This window comes from Neopelma chrysocephalum, unplaced genomic scaffold (genome assembly GCF_003984885.1).
Source record: "Neopelma chrysocephalum unplaced genomic scaffold, ASM398488v2 Primary Assembly neopelma1_24, whole genome shotgun sequence".
NCBI classification, from domain to species: domain Eukaryota; kingdom Metazoa; phylum Chordata; class Aves; order Passeriformes; family Pipridae; genus Neopelma; species Neopelma chrysocephalum.
This window is the reverse complement of record NW_020897693.1, coordinates 16,262,181-16,280,045: the sequence shown is the minus strand read 5'-3', so window position 1 is coordinate 16,280,045 and position 17,865 is coordinate 16,262,181. Positions and strand designations below refer to the sequence as shown.

The 17,865-nt window shown below is 33.6% G+C and overlaps 1 protein-coding gene across 4 annotated transcripts in view; it reads left to right on the top strand.

Annotated features, from left to right (window-relative positions):
* FUT8 (fucosyltransferase 8) overlaps positions 1–17,865 on the top strand; it is a 114,774-nt gene that overhangs the window by 36,906 nt on the left and 60,003 nt on the right. For 2 of the 4 annotated variants that reach the window (XM_027704624.1, XM_027704632.1), the window contains one exon: positions 9,204–9,298. The gene's annotated coding sequence lies outside the window, so the exon portion shown is untranslated. Of the gene's footprint in view, positions 1–6,335; positions 6,355–9,203; positions 9,299–16,917; positions 17,041–17,865 lie in introns of those variants that run through there. The other 2 variants (XM_027704639.1, XM_027704649.1) reach the window with 2 other exon arrangements.

The window sequence follows — 17,865 nt, the reverse complement described above, 5'->3', positions numbered from 1 at the left end:
AAATAATTTCTTTTTGTGTGTTGCAATACAAATATTCTAATAATATTTTTAAAACTGTCCAGCTTTTGACAACACAGAAGTGTTTTTATACTTATGCATAACCAAGTTTCTTTAAAAAGTTATTATTATTTAGTAATGTGAGACAAATGAAAACATTCTGTTTTCTTGTAGATATGGCTATCAATACACCATTATTTTTGCTAGCATCAGGAATCCCTTTTACAGTTTGGAAAACGTTAATAGATCCATTTTTTAAAAAAAACCACCAGTGTTGAATTTTTGATCACCCAATGCTGTCTTAGACTTCCATCTACCATGATTGCTATAAAATGCAAGGGTATACTGATATACTTAAAATATGTATTCCACTGCATGCATGTTTTTAAAAAGTTCAACTACTTGCGTGTTACTGAAATGTATAAAGATTCCCAGGCTCAAATTTGAATCAGAAATAATTTATTTTTCTCTAGAACCACTTATGTAAATCACAGTGAGATAAACTCAGTGTATGTAATTTCTCTTCCATCAATTATTTCATAGAGAGTTATTCCTAGAGGAATCTTATGAAATATATTAATAAATACTTAGAGTGATACTGTATAAAAGTAGGAAGTACTGGTTCTTGTTATATGTAATTAAGGAATGTTTTTTGTAATGTTATATATATTTCTGTGAAATAACAAGTAACAGTTTGTAATCATAAATTACATGCCCATCTCTCCATTTTTTTCTGAAAGAAAACAAAAATATTTTGCTAAATATCTGTATTTGAAAATAAGTTTCTGAAAATCATTAGGTAATTAAAACACCCTAATTTATTACAGTAGTAGGATGTTGTGATATTGCATGTTTACATTTCTCTTTACTTTCTTTCCCTTAATATTTCTATCTTTAATATCGATTTGAAATGTATTTAGTAAATAGATAGCAAAATTCATCTGGCTGTCATATTCTGGTACCTTCTTTTTTTTTTTAGTTTCTTTTATTTAAGAAGGCTTACGTGAGTTTTGATCTCCTGATGTGTGAAAACTGATCACTATGCACTGACCACAGCAAAAGCCTTAACATTCACTTGTATTGAATAAACACTGTGGTAGTGACAGGTAAGATAGCAATTACAGAAGTAATTAGTAGTGGTGCTCTAGGTAAAAGTAAAAAAGTACAGCATTCTCATTTAACCTTTGTGTTATAATTTAATGAAGGAATTTAACACTTCTGTATTTTATTCTGAATTTAAAAAGAAAAAATGTTATGGCAAAATTTTTACACATTTTCTGAAAGAAATTCAGTGTGAACATTCCTTCTGTCATACAAGCTGTTTAAGTGCATAAAGAAGGCTAAGACTTTACACCAAATAAATGTAGTGGCAGCTACTAACAGTCTTGAAGTCATTTATGTGGAATTAATCAACACCTGAAAAGGTGGCTTAACAGACCATAAAACTGTTTTTAGAGGAACCAATTGTCATAGGATTTTCAATCAGATGATATTATTATTATTGCTGGATCCAGTCTGCAGTGTGTTCATATTAGTATTACATTTTGTTTCAAGTTGGTGCCTTTATGAAAAATCTGAAAACAGCAGATGTATGTGGTCCAAGATTATTTAGATTTATATCAAGTTTGAATTAACTATGAGCAGAAGAGAGTTAGAATTGCATCTGAGACACTGTAGTGATATGATGAGATATTTTGATGTCTTTACAAGACAATGTTTGCAAGTTATGCAGGTTGAGAAAAAGAAGATTATAAAATACAAGTTGTATGTCACAGATTTACAATTTACAATTGTGTACAGATTGTAAAATGCAGTCGGAGTTTTGGTGGCTGTTTGATTCAGTCTCTATAAAAGCATATGTATATGCAGCAGGCAAAAGCTGTTGAAGAACTGGTATATCTGAAAAGTTGAGCATAAGAAATCTTTTCTAAAGAAAGAATTCCAGTGCTTGTTATGTTGGTAGTATTGTGTGGTGATGGATAGAGCATGGGGAGAAAATCAGTTACCACTTTATCAGTGTTATTTGTCTCATTTTCAGATTATGTTTTTCCATGCACTACACTTTTGGGATATTTGAATAGCAGACATTAAGAATTTTTAAAATTTAAGGCAGGTAGTGTTCCCTGACCTTTGAAAACAAGGTTTAGTACATTAATGTGCTTTTTTTTAGTCTCTGACAGACTTGAAATGTAATTCTTTATGATTATTTATATTTTAAATGAAGCCTCTGGTGTTTTGGCAGTCTCAATCTTCTACTCTACATAATGTGATTAGAAAATAGGTTGGGCACTATTGCACTGAGAATGCAGTGTTGGTACTCTGTGGGTTTTTTCACTCGAATAATTGTATTTAGTAAATAATTTTTTATTTGACATCACTTACACAAATGCATGTAAATAAAAAAAAGGAAACATGAATAGTTCTTCAAATTGATGACTGAATATAATTTTGAAAAGATTAAAAATAATTCAGACCAGTTTTTTAAAAATTAAAATGTGTGAAATCTGCTAGGTAGTGTGGGGTTCTGTTTTGTTTCTGAGAATTCTCCTGTATTGGTTGCAGCTGAGATTTTGGATATGTATGGGTGCTAGTGGGAATGCCAGTTGCAGGATCAGGATCTAAGTTAGGGGTGTAAAGCAGGAACAGTAAGTCCTTTGAATACAGAAGGACTGAATTATACTAGCAGCAGCATGTGACACCCTGTGAGCCCTTTTATTTATTACACTGTTTTGAAAAGTGCAGTCTGCTTGTGCTTTAAATAGTACATGTACACATGAAATGTTGTATATTTGTAAATTAAAACATGAACATCGAGTGTTGATATGCTCAGATTTCATTAGGTTATAAAAATCACAGACAATTACAAAATTTCTTTGATCTTGTTTTCTGAATAGACTGCTTTTTGGAGCCCTTAAGTATGTTTGTGCTAGGAATGCCTTATTATTTCATAGAAGAGCATAGTAATTACTGCGTTTACTAAAACTATTATTGGGATTTTTTAGTCAATTTGTTATGAGAAATGGCTAGCTCTCTGATTAGAGCAGTTACAGACAAAATATGTCCTGTAACAGGTTTGTTTCCTCTAAGCTCTGATACTGATCATTTTATAAACTACAGGTAAGAAGTTATGTTTCATGTTTTAGTTTACCATCCAAATATCTTTTATAGCATTTCTTCTGTAGAAATGTCTGTGTTGTGTGATAGCCTCTCATCTTTCTCTGATTTCACATGATTGGGCACACGTTGCGACTTCTGTCTTTCTATGGTTTGCTGCTGCTCTTCAGAAAGAGTGTCTTAAGTAAAATTTATTTGCTTTAGTATATATTTAATCTGTATTAACGTTGATATCGTAAGACTTAGTTTTGCAAAGGTTGTCCCTAAATTCTCCAGCAGAGAATTTAGATGTTGTGCATCTGCAGAATTCAACTCTTGCTACTTACTTCCAAATGCAAGAGTGTAAACTTAATACTTGACATAAAAGGAGTTAAACAAGAAACTAATACCTTCAGAGGTGTTTTAAACTCAGTAAGTTTTAAACTCATCTGTCATTTCTCCTTAATGATATGTCACACCAATTTTGAGAGGAAAAGGCTTTGGCAGCATTATGTGAAGTTTTGACTTGCAACTTTCACAGTCCTGTTTTATTCATAGCCTTATTATTGTACAAAATACTTTGAGTTTTTCAGTTCCTTCACTTTTAAATAAATGAATAGATCTCAGGTCAGTGGTACTCATGGGCTATGGTCACAGTGAGAATCACATGCAGAAAGCAATCAAGTTTTGGTGGCAAGGAGCTCTATGAAAGCTGTAAACCATTGTAAATTAGACAGCACGAACCTGTATGCTAATGCAAATAAACTGCTTCCCATACTTGAATTAGCTTATTAGATGCGTTTGGATTTTTTTGTGCTTTGTAGCATGTAAAGTTCCGTGTCCCAAACTAAAACTTTTCTATCTATGAAGAAGAAAACTGGATTCCCAAGGGGAATTTTTACAGTTTAAGATCCATATATAGTGGCACAGTGGAATTAAAGTTAAGGCAAATACTTCTTTATCATATTGGCAATATTAGTATTTGTAATCCTTGGTAAAATTTGTCTTGTTCTAATAGAAGCACTGCATAAAACACAGTCAATTTAAACTAGAAAATGGTGATACAAAGCAAGTGATTATTTAGATAATGATCACATTTGACATTCTTTCCGTGATGTGGCCCACTCAGAACTGTATTCTGACATTTTTGTTACTGGGTTGTCAAATCACCCAGTCTCCAAGCCTACCATGTGTAAGAAGAAAGGCTTTTAGCTCAGTTCTATGACTCTTTTTTTCAGCATCTGAATACCGTATAGTCTTGACTATGCTTTGATTTTGCAAAACCTCCTAGTTGCAAATAGCACTTCAGTTTTCTTATGGCTGCCAAGTGTCATACATTTTTGCATAACTCTTACAAACTCAGCAGCTCTCTCATCTGCCTGTTTTTCATCTTGATTTATAAACATGCAGCTGAGTTGTGAACAGACTGATGTTAAGTTTCTTGGTTATTAGATTTTTGCATGTTGCTTTGATGCCAGCCAAAAGAGGAAAGATCTTACCTCTGATCTTGCTTCTGATGTTTGCAGCCATTAAGGAATGACATGGGGAAGCTAGTGGAAAAGATATAGTGGAAAGCTTCAATGCCAATGAGAATGGAAACATCAAATATTAGCTTAAGGTTGTCCATTACTTTTTGTCCCACTCTGTTCCTTTCCCAAGGCATCTAGATTATTCTGCTGACGATAAGCTGCATTTTCCCCAAGCAGAAGAGGCAGCTGTACTTCGGTCTGAGAAGAGCACTGAAACAGAAAGCAGACACTGTATGTCTGATATTGATAAATTTGGGTTCTAATGCAAAATTGTGAAAGAAAGTAACATCTTGAGTGTAAGGGAATATCTGATTACTTTGTGAATTTCTTAATTATGGAACCACATCACATGCAGGATGAAAGACCTTACCTTACTGCTCTATTCTAAAAGCAGACACTGTATGTCTGATATTGATAAATTTGGGTTCTAATGCAAAATTGTGGAAGAAAGTAACATCTTGAGTGTAAGGGAGTATCTGATTACTTTGTGAATTTCTTAATTATGGAACCACATCACATGTAGGATGAAAGACCTTACCTTACTGCTCTATATTCTAAATGGTAGAAAAGCAGCAATGTTCTTCTTTTAGCTTCTAATGAGAAGTTCAGCTTAATTCAAGAGGAATTTGGAAAGCAATAGTTTTTTTTTTTTTTTAATTGGGCTTTTTGTGGCTTTTGGAGAAAAAAATCAAAAGTCTGTCTGTTGTGGCAGAAAAGTAGTCTGAAAGATTAATGAGTGTGTTTGCATACATTTTGACAAGGTCATGCTAGGATGCCTTGGGGTTCATTTTTCTAGAGAAGTGTTGGCAAATCTGTAGCTTACATGTGGTGTAAATGCAGCTCACAATTTAGAATTACATCATGTGACCCGTAGTGGGGACATGCCGACACAGGAGCTCTTGGTTAATGGAAATCCCCAGCTACTGAAGCAGCAGTGATATTCAGCAGGATGTTCCATCAAGTCTTGTTCGGGGAAGCTTCTGAACACTTTATCTTTTCAGGATGTGTGCTGTGTACTATGTGGTTATTGTCAAAATTTTGTCATGCAGCTGGATTGAATCCAGGTTGAACTTCTAATCCCCAGATTTTGCTATGACTTGGTTTGCAAGTGTAAGAAGCAGTTTGATGTCACAAATTCTTTCTTCTTTAACACAAATTATGTCCTTGTAACTTCCATTGCCTTTTATTTCATTACTTCCAAAGATTCTCACTCTTTGTATTTTCTTTTGGAATGAGGTTTCTGCAAGGCCTATCGGTAGTTTATTAACTTATTACTGTGGAGGAAGATCATGCTTGATGTTTGAATTTTTATTATTCATCATTGACTGTGGCTGTATTAGATTAGAGTTGTATGATGTCAATATAATAAGTAAATAAGAAAAAAAAAACTTTTACTGTAATGTAATTGTTCTATTCTTTTTCCAAGACAATTTTTATCTTACAAAGACATTTCATTAGTTTGGATAAGACAGAAGATAACTTCTCACTTTACTGTGTTTCTGGTTAATGTATTATCTTTGTAGTTAAAACGGGCTGTAAAACTGAAGACTGCTTTATCCAGTGCTTATTAAAATGAGTCCACATACATAGATATATATAATTTCCTTGGAAGAGTGTATTGTTTCTGCAGTTGACTCTTTTATCTTTCTAAAAGAAAAATCACCAATTACTTTTTATCTGTTTGACAGACAATCTTGCATATATTTGACAAATAAGCTGCTCTTTTTCTTTCAAGGTACAATTCCCTCTTTTGTTCAAAATTGCATCAATTGTAAAAAAAATTAGAAATTACTGTATCTTTTTTCAAGCTTTCAAATGTAATATGTTACAAAAATTGTGAGCACTTGTATTTATTACTGTATCTAAAACAAAGGAGTGCTTAGTATTTTCAAACTGTATTTGTTGTAATTGTCGATGTAATTATTTTATCTAATTTAGAAAAGTTATTACTTCAAATTAGTTCTTAACTCCTGTTAAAATCTTTTGAGGTCAGTGTTCTGTGTATATCTTTAGCTTAAAAAAACCCAAGTGCTGTGGGTACAGACTTCTCTGAACCACTGCTGTTGTGATAACTGAACCTCTAGGTGTTCATATAGCAGAATTTTGAGAATGTTTGGTCTGGGATACTAAAATTACCTAAATTGGTGGGTTTGATTGTTTTTTACCTCTGAGCAGGAGCTATATAGTTGAAGTAGGATTAGTAATAATACTTAACTCCATTGTGTTTTTGTTGGTTTTGTTTGTTTGTTTGTTTTGTTGTTGTTGGTTTGGGTTTTTTTTGGTAGAAATAAATTTAGTAACTGCATGGGCATGGGACCTTTCTCCTTATAATTATCTCCTCAAAGGAAACCAAATGTTTTTTTATTTGAAAAAATGCCAAGTTTTATTAGAATAACAGTTAGGATAATTAACATTTTAAGTATTGCAAACTCAGTGAATAAGGAAGAAAGAAGAAAAGGAAATTTTTTTGTTTTACCAAATTCTTCCCTGCCTGCATTGTCACTGTGAGTCTGCTGTTGCTTCTACTTAGTTGCAGTTAATTCAGTGACTTTAAGCTGTGAACTGCCCTCTGATCTACTGGAAGATTTTCCTATCATGTCAAAGGTCAAACAACCTGTTCCCTGCTCCTTGGTGCAATTTCTTTATTGGGTTGCAAGCTCCTGTAATGGAATTTTCTCGACTGTCATACTGCACAGTTTCTTGAGTCCTGGATCTGAGCATAGTTGTGGTATCTCCAAGGAGTGCGAGTTGTCTCTCTTTCTCTAGGAGGTTGTACCTGATGTGGTCATCTTAGAGAAGCATTAAATTGATTGGGAACAAGCAAGCAGAATGCCTTCTGCCCCCCTAATGCTGTCTGTCAAAAAGAATGTAGGGCACATTTGATGAAAAACTCAACATGAGGTGGCAGTGTGTACTCACAGCCCAGACAGCCAACCGAATCCTGGGACACATCAAAAGGAGCGTGACCAGCAGGTCGAGGGAACTGATTGTCCCCCTCTACTCTGCCCTTGTGATACTCCACTTGGAGTACTGTGTACAGTTGTGGTGTCCCCAACATGAGAAGGACATGAACTGTTGGAGCAAGTCCAGAGGAGGACCACAAAGTTGATAAGAGGATTGGAGCACCTCCGCTATGAGGACAGGCTGAGAAAGTTGGGGCTGTCCAGCCTGGAGAAGAGAAGGTTGCGTGGAAACCGTATCACAGTCTTCCAGTACCTGAAGGGGCCTACCAGGAAGCCAGAGAGGGACTCTTCACCAGGAACTGTAGTGATAGGGCAAGGAGTAATAGATACAAATTGAAAGAGGGGAAACTTAGATATTAGGAAGAAATTTTTTGCTGTGAGTGAGGTTAGCCACTGGAACAGCTTGCTCAGGGGGTGTTTCGGATGCCCCAACACTGGCAGTCTTCAAAGACAGGGTGGATAAGGCCTTGAGCAACCTGGTGCAGCTGGAGGTGTTCCTGCACTTGGCAGGGGGAGTTGGGACTAGTTGATCTGTAAGGTCCATTCCAACCACTTAACATTCTGTGATTCTGAAGGTCTTACTACAGTTCACAAAAGGCAGAGCTTGGAGCAATATGTGTGTTGTCTCTAATAAATGCTAAAATGAGCAAAGAAGAATTTTGTTTTGAGAGATAATTTGTGGTTTTGGGTTAAGAAGTTATGACGAGAGCTTATGTTTTTTTTGCAAGATAGCAGGAACTTTCTTGAAACTTTGGGAGTTGTAATCTTCTCCTATGGAATACTTTTAAAGAACTATTCAATTTATCTGTATTTTGTTTTCTCCAAGTCTCCGAATTTGTAATTTCTCCAGTCACATTAGGTGATTATTCTAGTGACTTTTAATATTTTGATTGCAAGAAAATTAATTTTCTTTACAAGGTTTCCTTAACATATTTATATTTTTTAACAAATGATAACATATATGAAAGAATATACATTAATACACTTATATTCATTTTATAAAAATTAAGGTTAAAAATAAACATTCTGTCCTGGATTTTTGGTTTTTATTTTTTTTCAATCTGAAAGTTAGATTGGTATTTTGAACAGGGAGTAATGCTTAGAGATGGGGAAACAATTATTTGACAAAACTGCTAAATGGCTGAATTGCTTTAATCGATTATGCAGATTTATATCTTGTGTTCAAAATGTATAACAGCTTTCAACTGCAAATCTGTAAATATTAATGAATCAACTTCAAACGTAGGTTTGAAGTTGGCAAATATTAACAAGGGAAATTGGGGCCTGGTGAGACTCACTTGTACAAGTTACTCATTAATTCAGTACAGACCCTAAAATATTCTTTGATTTAATTCTTTGATTGCTAGATAACATTGTATCTAAGCTAGATACAATGCAAGATGGTAGTTAAAAATATTCTGATTGAATGATTTATCTTTGTGGATAATCCATGATTAATTAAATAACAAGCAGAAAATATGATACTTTAAAATTAAACATTAGATTCTTTCTCGCTGTTATGATACAAGAGTAAATCAAAAGGAAGATTTTTTTTTTAAATGTGAAATACTTTTGTTTGAATGTGAAATTAAAAGGACTTTCTTTTTTTTCCTTCAAACAGTTACTAATTTCACTGACTGCTGGAATAGTGGAATTGCATGTTAACCTCCAACCTCCATGATGCAGTTGTGTTTATTTCCTGCTGTCGTGGAGAGGGTAAGCTGTTCTTCATATGTTACGAGGTTATGATTTAAAAAAAATTACTGCTATTTATGTGAAAGATAAAGTATGTTGTACCATTTGCATGCTGTGCATTTTAAAATATTTTTTTTCACATCAAAATCTATAAAAGTGCCTTTATTTCATGGAATCACTTTATAGCTGACTTTGGAAAGTATCTCTGGAGATCTTCTAGTCCAACGCCACTGATCAAGTAGGATCAATTTGAGTGGGTTGCTCAGGTCTTTGCCCAGCCTCCAGGGATGGAGACTTCACTAACTCTGTTTACTGGACTTGCACCAGTATGACCATGTGATGTACTAAATACAAAGAATTTAGTACTTGTGGTCAGTGCAGGACAGGAGAAATATTTTGGAGTATGTCCTTGTCAATGTTATTAAATTCTTAAAGAAGCCAGATAATAAGTAATTTAGTGAAGAACCTTAAATATCCCAAAATTATTTTATCTGTGGCATTGTCAGCTAGGGAGTCTACAAAAGTGTGCAAAGAGCTGAGGTTATAAAGATATGATATAAAGCCAGGAGTATATATTTATTGGTGTCTGTTGAGTGTAAATGAGAGAAGCGTGAGGAGATATCAGTACCAAAGTGAAAAATACATGTAACTAGATGCAGTTGGATGAAGACCTGGGTAATATTTACCAATTTGAACATCAACAAGATAATGTGAAGGAATATAATAAAATACAAAGTAATATTAGAAATTCTTTTGAGATGAAAGAGTTAAGACCTTGTTCATTAATGGTACCAATAGTATTATTCTGGATAAAAACTCAGCTATTTGTGGTAGTTAGGGATCACTGATGGAGGAGGAGACCTATAGAAAATAAGTGCGTACATTCCTTAATTACTTTCCTACATGGTTCTGATTGAACTTAGACTTGTAAGGAAAATTACATTTACTATTCTCTCTTCAATTTGTCTGCTACACACCTTCTTAAAAACTTGAAAAAAGCAGTAGCAACCTTGGTTTGCTGTCATGTCTTCTCTGGTCGTCAGTCATTTTAGGGAATTTATTGCTGCTACTCGGGTTACAAATACAGCAACTCTGAAACTGTTAATAAGCTCTCTGTTTATATTCTGCATGTGTTCATCCTGTTGACTTTATTTTGGTTGCATCAGTAAATATTAACTTCCTAAACGAAGAAGAAATTTGCCACAATATTACTAATTGATCATTCTGAATATTTGTCTATTTATTCCCTTGTGTTCTGAAGGTGTTTTCATTGCAAAATTCCGCAAAGGTGTTTTCAGCTATAAATTTTTTTGCAGTTAAACTGAAAATAGTCTCTGTGTTGCTGAGCATTTTAGAATACGCTTTGGAGAATAGCTCCAAAGTAATACCAGAATCTTCCCCTACATTCTTCTACTTTGAATGTTTTTTCTGTACTATAATATATATTCTGCTAATGCTTCTAAATGAATCTTAAGATGACTCTTCTCAAGCTGATAATCTTGCTTTTAGACTCTAGCTTTTTAATTGCTCAACGTATAGTAATTTACTTTCTTCATAATCTCTGTAAGTCTGAAAAGTCATCAAGCTTCCACACTCAGTGACAGAACCTCTCCAGCCAAATTTCAGGAAGGATAAATCACACTGCATCTTTCTCCAAAGGTTGTTCTTGTTGGTTATGATTTGTTTTCTAACCAAATTAAATGACTGGGCCTGTAGCTTTCACATAGTTAAGGAAGTCCCTCAGTACCATCTCTTCCTACCAGGGAGTTTTCTGTGATGAAGATCCAAAATTGTAGTATTTGAAGACTTCAGTATTGAATAAATCTCCACTTGCAATGAAATTGAAAAGGGTGGTGAATTCCATTAACAGAATTTTAATTTGATAATAATCTGCAGATTGTGTCAGATGAGCAGGCCATATTTATTTATGTAAAATTATAAGGGAGCATATGAAGAGAAAATCACTCAAATTGCTCAGAGTAATCCATACAGATATCAAATTAGGCTTTACAGAAAGAAACAGTAGTAAAGAGGAAGTTGTGGATGTAGGAGTAAATACTAAGCAAGGCTCATGATTTTATTTACTTATGTCCTGTACATGTGAATAGAAGTTAAGAAGAAAAAAAGAAGTAATTTTATACACCAATTATACATATGTAATACTACAAATTTTATGTCCTCCAGAAAAAAAGAGGAAATGGATAGTTTTTACGGGTAGAAAAAATATACCTGCAACAGTGAGTTTGAACAGGAAACTAAAGGAACTTCATTTTGGGTATTTTTAGAACACAAAACATTAATACATGCTCTGTGAATGGGTTTCTGTTCTCCAGTTGAAGAAAATAATAGATACAATTTGTATGTTAATAAAGGTAATTAAAAAGTTATAGATGAATGAAATACTTTCCAAATTGTTTCCAGTCAATAGTCTAAAAATGTTTGGAACTAAGTAGGATAAAGTCTCTTGGGATTGATGTATATGAATGCTAGAATTAGAAATAATTCTAGCTACTGGCTTGATCACAGTAGTCTGCAAAGCATGAAGACAAATTTTGAAGAAATGAGAATTAACAAAGTAGAGGTAGATAAAAACGGAAAATTAGATAAATGCAACACAGATCTGTTGTCAAAGATTTTTTTATCTGTATTATTCTGGATTTGCTTACTGTTTCAATGAGGTAAATTTCCTAATGTAACGGAGTTTGGGAGAAACCGTGTATGTAAACTCCCTTTCAGCATTTCTTGGCACATAGAAAGTTTTGAGTATTGAGGGAGAGAAAAGGTAGATAAAAAGTGAAATCATTCATTGGCAAAGGAAGTAGCTGAAGGGATGAAGTGACAGGGACTTGTGCTAAAAGGAAGAGTATTAGCCTGGAGGAGACACCCTATTAGTGCGGTGGATTACTTGTGTTATTCATTTTGACTGTTTTCAGTAGTGACAATGTCACAAAAATATAATAGATTATAATGAAATTTAGGTCACAAAGGAGAAGAGTGGGGGTCAGAAAAATGTACAATAATTTTTTATTTGGGATACTGGAGTGGTAGAATGGGATAAAATGTGATAACAAAGTTAAAAGGATGAAGAATAAGAATTTCTGTTTATAAGATAGGACCTTATAAATTTGAAGAGAGACAGATGCAAAAAGATTTGGTGGTATTATGTCCTTGTAAAATGGTTGCTGACTGCCAGAGTAAGGCCAGGAAAGACAAATCCTGTTCTAGGATATATTACAGGAGGCATGTTCGAGAGAGAAAAGCAAGTATTTGTTTCATATGAGACACCAGCAACACCTTGTGTAAACGTATAGAATTCTGCTTCAAATACTCTCTTAAGTCTTCATGAAGGATGCATTGCATACACCGTGAATAATATTTGTAATGTTTGCTTATTTTTATCAAACACTACAGAGGCTTGTTACCTGTTACTTTTGTCCTTTGATCCTTAGTTTTATTTTAATATCGTAAAAAGATTATTTCCTTAGGTTCTAAACCTTTGTCAGAGACTGTACCATCACATCATCATTACATGGAATTGGAAAGTTGTTTTAATTTTCGTTTTTATTAGAGCACAACAGTACGGTAGCATGCTTTCCTAAGAAGGCAATTTTTATGAGTGGAGTCTTATAAATACTAACTTTACTTATTTAAATTTCCTTTTAAGTGAAACTAACAAGGTTGGGAAGATTCAATCTAAGTTGTATGTACAGTGTAACATGCTTTTTGAGTGTTTCAGATTTAGTGATAAGTCATTGTGATAGCTCTTCAGTGGAGTGAATTTCATGTTTCATATATCATACAATTGTAGGTGATGAACTTGCCTTTAAATATAGAGCTGTATATGTTAGCTATAGTGATGTGTGAGTATTACTTAATGAGTAATTTTTTTTCTTTTCAACTTACATAAGATATGCTTTTTTGATTGAATTTAAGTCAGTAGGTATTTGAACCAGAAGGAGACTTGCTTAGTTTGTTTTCAATTTAATCTAAAGTAACTTGAAACTGTACATTATTGAGAAAAATCGTACTGCTATTCTGGGGCCATAATTCTGAAGAGCAAGCAAACAGAAAGAGCATACAAAAGGAGAAGATCTCCACCACATCACTGAATTTGTTACTGAAAGCATGTTTGGAATAGTAAGTTAATAAGGACCTTATTTAAGTCATGAAATATGTCCTCTTGTTTGAAATTATGTATTGGGCTATTCAAGTTTCTAATTCGTAAGTACCTTTTAAAGCTTTAAAATAACTAGAAGGCTTTATGGAAGAAAGATGTGGAAAGGTAGTATGTATTTTTTATTGATGAATCATTTATTTTATGGCAAAATAGCTTTGACATTTCTCGTTAAGATATTGGTGCTACACTTCAGTCTCTTTTTAGTTATAATTTTAATGAAGTTAATGTTCTCTTTACGGTTTCCTTTAATCATTTTGTAAACACTTGCATTGAAGGAATGTTTTTAACCAAATTTTCCCTGATAATTTGGTAACAAAACATTTTCATGTTCTTGCAATCAATTCTGGCTTATGTGTATAGTATGCACAATTTGATTTACCAATTAAGACTTGAAGCAGATCCTTATTTTTATGTAAATATTCTGTCTTCTCTTAATGGAGTCTAAATAAATTTGTGACACTAACCACATTTTCTGGGCTATGTATTTGGCAATAAATAAATTTTGAGTTCTTTTCTCACAATATTTTTTTCCATTCAACTGATGCATAGAATATTATGTATTCCTAATGATTTATAATAGCCAATACTTATCAAAACTATTTTGTTTCATTAGATAATACTACATATTGTGCATTGACTTTTTATAATAGAGCTACAAGATTAAATTAAATCTGAAAAATAGATTACTGTATGTGATACTTTACTTTCAATTTAGCATTTGCTTTAATGTTACTTTGTTTTCATTCTACAGTTGATGTCTTTAGTAGATGAAACAGGATTTTGAATGACGAAATAATTTTAAAAGGAGTGATATAAAACTCCCACATTTAAAAACAAAAATTCTTCATTTTATTTGCCATCAATATATTATGTGTTTCTCATCATGTTGAGGAAAATTTTATAGATGTCTGTAGTCTCTTCATCTTGTCTCTATGGAACCAGGAGACCCTCAACATTTACATGTGGCAGATTTTTCACTGTTTCTGTAAGATGAAACTGCTTTATTTCATGACAGCTAAAAGCTGTGCCTTTACAAGCATGCATTCAAGAATCTCTGAAGGTTACCAATTTCACTGTGACATCTCCAGGCTCACACAGATACTGGCATTAAGGCTGCTTTTGCCACTATGCTGATGTAAGCTGCTTCTCCTACTGAGCTTTGTCTTTCCATCCATACCTATCACCTGCATCAGTTCTGATTGGGATTTTTGTGGGTGGTAGCTGGGCTCTTATAAATGGGAGATGATTTCCCTGAGAGATCAGATTGAAACCCTCTTAACTGGGCATAGTGATGAATTTTAAAAGAAAATTAACATAAAAGATTGCTCTAGAGCAGTTGGGGAGAATAGAGGAATACATTCTTTTTCACTCTGTATATCCAGCGTAAGCCCTTTGAAAGAGATAAAGGAGATACTTTATTACATTATTTTAGAAAGTGACATTATACAAATGTAGTCAGCTATTCTCAAGATCCCCTAGAAGCGAAAATAATCTAAAATTGCAGGGAAGAAAATGTAAATTAGCTAATTGTCAATATACTATGTTTTGACATGCTTATGCACTGGAAAATGCAAGGGTATGGGTAAATCCAATCAAATGTAAGACAAGAAATCATGGTAAATCTCAGGGGATAACTAGTAAATTAAAATACATGGCTTCCTCTGGTAAAATAAAAGTAACATAGTATTCTTAGAATAAGGATTCGTCACTATATAATAACATAAATTTATAATCATTGCTATTTAAATATTATTCTGTCTTTCACTTAATAAAATATACTGATTGGTACTACTCTCCTACATCTTTTAGGTTTGGTGGGTTGTTATTTATATGCTCAGTGTCAGATGATGTTCATGTTTGGTATGATTCATGTCAGGTTTGAATCACTGCATTTGTTGGCTGCTGCTACGATTTTTTCTAACTTGAGGCTCATGTGTTCGGTCTTGGCAGTCCTCAGCTTAGTTTACAGTATGAAAACTCATAAGCAGCTGTAGAAAATTAGGGAAGTGTAAATATTGACATAACATCTTGACTTTCTGTCAGGAAGATGTCTGTGGTATACATTTACATGTGGAGATCTTTCAGAAATCTGACACAAGCTATAAATTGAAGAGTTTTAAAAATGTGATAATTTTTCCTTTTTGTTTCCCTATTTCAGCTCTTATTTCTGCTAGTCTTTCGTGTAGTATAATTTGATTTATGGACTGAAATAATGAGTGGCAGAATCATAGAATGGTTTGGGCTGGAAGGGACCTTAAAGATCATCTTGTTCCAACCCTCTTACCACAGGCAGGGTTGCCACTCACTAGATCAGGCTGTTCAAAGTCCCATCCAACCTGGCTTTCAACTCTTCTAGGGATGGGGCATCCAGAGTTACTGGATGCCCCATCCCTGGAATGTCAAATACTTTGACATTTTGCATTCCCAGAACAGTATGAAATAGAAGAAATAATGTGAAAGCCACATTACAGTACAAAGTCAGTTGTTGAGATTTGTTAGAACTCATGTATAATTAGATACACTACATTTGATGTACAGGCTGACTGTTTAATGTTAGTTCAGAATGTTCTTCCTATTTATTCAGCTAGTTTGGGATCTTTATTTTATATTTAACCATGACCTAACTTATAAAAAGATCAATGACATCAGCAGAGATTGATAGAAATCAGATAAAACCTGTGAGGACTTGGTTGCATTTAGCCCAATGATGAATTGATGTTTTATAGAACTACCAATCACAACTAAGTCCATTGCCGATAGCCTTCAAAGTTCATCTATGCACAACTCTACATGCTGATTAATTGATTTTTTCTAATTTTAATTTTTTCTTCATCAAACAACATCTTGATGACCTTATGCTCATTGCTATCAGACTTTTTTACCTCTTGTTTCACCTTGCTTTCCAGATATATATGAATATATCAAACTGTATGAACTCTACCATGGGTCCAGAGAGGTCCCTGATCATTCTTTCAACTTAAACACAGTCTTACTGTACATTTCTTCTCTTTTAACGGGGTGGTGACTCGTGATGAACTTTCTTCTTCCATGCAGCTTAGGTTTTTTGAAACATTTTGGGGACTTTGTTGAATGTCATTTGAAAATCCATGTTGACTAGATCAACAATTAGGACTGGTTCTCTCTTGCCGATGTGTTTGTTTATGCCTTCAAAAGAACTTCAATAAAGTTATGAGGCACAATTTCTTTTTAAAAGCCATTTAGTACTTTTTTATTTTGATTACATTCATCCTAATGTCTGCAGATTTATTTCACCTTATAATAATTTCTGCCAGTTTGCCTGACGTGAATATAATTTTTTTCTGCCCTGTAGCTGCAGGGATTCCTCCTGTAGCCCTAACAAATAATTCAGTAATTTTCCATTGCTTTGCTGCATGGTGATTGTAAGTAAGACGTTGCACACTATTGTTAATAATTAAACTACTGCATTCTTTAACTTCTTTAGAACTGTTGGAAGAGTACCATCTCTTCCTGATGACTTGTTATGTTAATTTTATGGATTTATTTGATAGTCTGATCTACTAGCAGTGTTGTTTGAGACAGACCAACACTTCCTCTGGTAAAGAAGGTACCTGATTTGTGAGCCTACTTAAGCTCATGTTTCATAAAAAACAGATAAAAAAAAGAAAGTCAATATTTTCCTTGCAAAGTATTCTATAAACAGTTCTTATATACTCTTGTCATTTGTGGACCCTCAAGTCTCTAGTAAGCTATCTACTTTGGATGAAAGGTTTAGTATTAATTTTTATGTGGTTTATATACCAGAATTTAGTCTTATCTACCTAATCACTTGACCATGCTTATAACTTTTTATTAGGACGCTTTCTTTACTAACTATAACAATCACCTTTACTTCTTGTTTTAATTAAAAACATGATATCTTTCTCCATGGTGTGATGTCCATATCTCTTTTAAAACAGTTCCCTTTCTTGAATTTAATCACAGCTGTAGTGCAGTTTTTTTACTTTGTTTCTCCTAGGAGGCAGTCGTATCTGAGTATATTATGCAGACTGTTATAAAGTGGTTCTCCAGCAGAAACTTTCTGATCGAAGTTCTGCAAACTGCTTATGATTAAGTAAAGAATTTTTAACAGTAGTTTTTCTCCTAAGCAGTAACTTTATGGTGTAGCATCTGTTTAGTCTCTATCACAATTCCCAGTATAATATTTACCCAATCAGTAGAGGAATATTTAAAATCTCCTATTATTTTTTTCTTTCCACTGCTGTCACAGACTTTGTGATTTCATTTACCATGTTGCAACCACAGTCAAACATTTTCTGGGTGATTGTTAGTATAGATATAAGAATGCACTTTCCCACTTAAACCTGAAATGTCAATCCATCAGGTTTTTATATTTATCATTCTGGCAAGTAACTAGGCTTGCCTTGCTTAT